Below are 3,003 nucleotides of genomic sequence, written 5' to 3'. Positions count from 1 at the left end.
AAAGTAGCTGAAAGCTTGGAATATTTCTGTCCATAGACAGTAAGGAGGTCAGTCGATGGGCCGTTACGCCTGGTCTTGGGTCATCGTATCCCCTTTGTAGAAAGTCTGGGCTGAAAATTTGCATGTCAAAAGCCCACGAAAAACTCCATTCATCGCTATTATTGATAGGCGGGTCGCTTTACAGAGATCTGTGAAAAGTTTACACATTGGACGTTAGTCAATTTTTTTGTCTTGCAAATGTTTGCAAATGAGCCCAGCAGTCAACAATAATCCAGTTGTTAATAAATTTCATTAAACACAATGATACAAACAGGCACTTATTGGGAAATTTCACGTTTTTCTGACTTTTTAGCCAAGCTGGTTCACCATGAAAGAAGGTAACGTTACATGTATTATAAGTGATCTTAAATCAGATGCTGTAAGGTTAAACTATGTAAGTCTTCACTTCTTATATTCTCTTCTTTAAAAAAATATGTAGTCATACCTGTCATATATGGAAAACTATTATAACATCTGCTTGGACTTTGAAAGATTGTGTGGTAAGAATCTGTATTTCCCGGTTTCTTTCAGTGGTCACCATAAGTGAATTCTATCAACTACATGTGCCTCTGTTGTTCAACTCATATTAGCTTGGATTTTTTTCTAAGTTTGTTTATCTTGAGGATTATAAACATTTGACAATTGCTTATGTAAGTATGTATTAAAAAAAATACAAGGGCCCTTGGAAAAATAAGCAAGAACTGTTTGTTACACTACAAAGAAACCCTCCTTTGCTTCAAAATCTCTTTAGGTAACCAAAATCCCTTTTCAAAGATCAGCTGCTTCATGACTCAAAGGTGACTAATCGCCCTCACACTACAGTATCTACTTGAGTGGCCAAGTGTTACTGCACCACAAACACATTAAACAAACACTTCAAGCAAGCATGGATCCGTTTGGCTGCAGCGTCGGCTCTTTCAAAACAACTGAGGTGCCCAGTTTAGTCTTTCAAAGCCTGGCTTTGCCACTTGTTTGATGTCGCAGTTTTAATAGCAAATGCAAATTTTATAATTGGTGCAATCTAGACAATGCAATCTTCAACATGCATCCTTGGTTTATAAATATATCTGATTTCTCAAGGAGCCCCTCTTGGATACATTCAAGAAATTCTTCTAAAAATTGCATTCATTTTCAGCAAACCTGTCTTGTGGCTGATTCCACAATTTACAGAGTCAGTCAAACTGTCACACCCAAATGTAAAATAGAGTTGAATTTAAAAAAAAAAAACAGATAGTGAGAAGACATATGACTATTATGAGGGCAGTACAAGGAAAGCCATGTGACACAGGGAACCGGTAATCTACGCTAAGCTGCTGGAAAAGCTGGGATAGGTGACAACCTTTGATGTTGAGTAGGGAGCAGGTGCTAAGTCAAGCACGGAACTGCCATCTTTCACACTGGAATTACAGTCCACAGCAATCTCATTAATTTGTCTTAAGATAAGCCTAAGGAGGGGTATAAAAACATAGAACAAAGAAGAGATCATGTTAACGGTGCTGCATTCAAGCAGAGCATATGTGCAATAAGTCTCTTTATTTAGTCACCATCACCATGTTGACCTTACATGTAGACATTTCATTACACATTCATGATACAGTAAAACACACAAGTTTTAACTTAAACATTCGTCACTTTGCAGGTGAGACAACATTGCATGATAAGAACATCCAGTGATATGTATATTGTGTACCCCGAAAGTGAGAAACTGTGAATACTACTAGTATTGCTTTCTACGCAATAAAAGTGACAGAATTCATTTGCTTTAACTCTCGTCCTACTAACTTCTTAGCATAAAAAGGTAGTTACACTTCAATTACACTAGTATGTCAACAACAGGAATAACATTGCTATAGAAAATGCCTCAGATAAGATTGTCAAAAAAATTACAAACAAAACTGACAACAATCAAGATAATTTTTCTTCTAAGATTGCAGCACTAAATCTTTTACTTGTTGTAGTCTTTATTTCCTATATTTAGTGTTCTTCAAAGTTCCTTTTGCTGGCATTGTACTGACAGTTGGATACAGGCTTCTTCTGGCAGTCTTGGGCCCAGATGTTGCTGTGAAGGAAGAAGTTACAGTATTCAAAACTCACATATCAGTAAGGCAGTTAGCCTATGTTTCTCAAGGGATAAAGACCATAAGTAAGTAAGTAAGTAAGTAAGATTGTATGAACATTCATCCCCTGTCAAATGTTGACAAATTATACAATGCCTGATGAAGATCAATATTCAATGCAGAAACACATGTTTGTACATTTGTACTCACCTTTCACAGGTTTGCCTTTGTCTTTGCTCAGGTTTGGTGCTGTCTTTGGACGAACTTCAGAGGCTTTGGTTGCATGTTTGGCAGCCCTAATTACCAAGGTATACAAAACTGCACTGTTACCCAAGTCAACCAATACAATATAGAAAAATATGACCAATAAAAGTTTATTGAAAGCAAACAGGAGAATGAAAAGGAAATTTTTAGTGTGTTTACATAGTGCTTGCCCCACCAGAGATCTTTGTTCCAGCAGAATCATCAGCACTGTCTTTTTTTGCAGTCATTATAACACATATTTTATGAATGATGAGCAAATACAATTGTTTTAGACATATGCTGTTTCTGCACACACAAAATGGTATGAGATCACAAGAGCTTTCAAAACAGTAAGTAGACAGTACCTGTTCCAAGTCCCTGATCTTACAGGGGAGGATCCCTGAATAGGCCTTAGAATCCTGGAACAACACAGTCCTCTGGGTTTAGGGCTTCTCGCTCAACAAAATAAAGAGAATACTACAAGCAGAAAGTGGAACATTTCTACAAACATAAGCTCTCTAAACTAGATCTGAAAAATGGAACAACAAGACTTTATTTTGAATATTACTCTACTGAGTGCTCCCTATGAGTAGAAAGGTGTACAAGTAGCTGCATGTTGACTTGAATAAAGAAAGCATGAGGTTCATGTAGCATGTGGTGCATG

General features: G+C 37.0%; 1 long non-coding RNA gene across 1 annotated transcript; it reads right to left on the bottom strand.

Annotated features, from left to right (window-relative positions):
* Window positions 1-1,509: 1,509 nt before the first annotated feature.
* Window positions 1,510-2,958, bottom strand: LOC109486087. The gene is made up of 3 exons (XR_002141172.1): window positions 2,705-2,958; window positions 2,307-2,392; window positions 1,510-2,098 (listed from the first exon to the last, which is right to left on the bottom strand). It is a non-coding gene; the product is annotated as an uncharacterized LOC109486087 (long non-coding RNA).
* Between the last annotated feature and the right edge of the window lie 45 nt (window positions 2,959-3,003).

This window comes from Branchiostoma belcheri, unplaced genomic scaffold (genome assembly GCF_001625305.1).
Source record: "Branchiostoma belcheri isolate BF01 breed outbred unplaced genomic scaffold, Haploidv18h27 scaffold11, whole genome shotgun sequence".
NCBI classification, from domain to species: Eukaryota; Metazoa; Chordata; class Leptocardii; order Amphioxiformes; family Branchiostomatidae; genus Branchiostoma; species Branchiostoma belcheri.
This window is presented reverse-complemented; position numbering and strand designations above follow the sequence as displayed.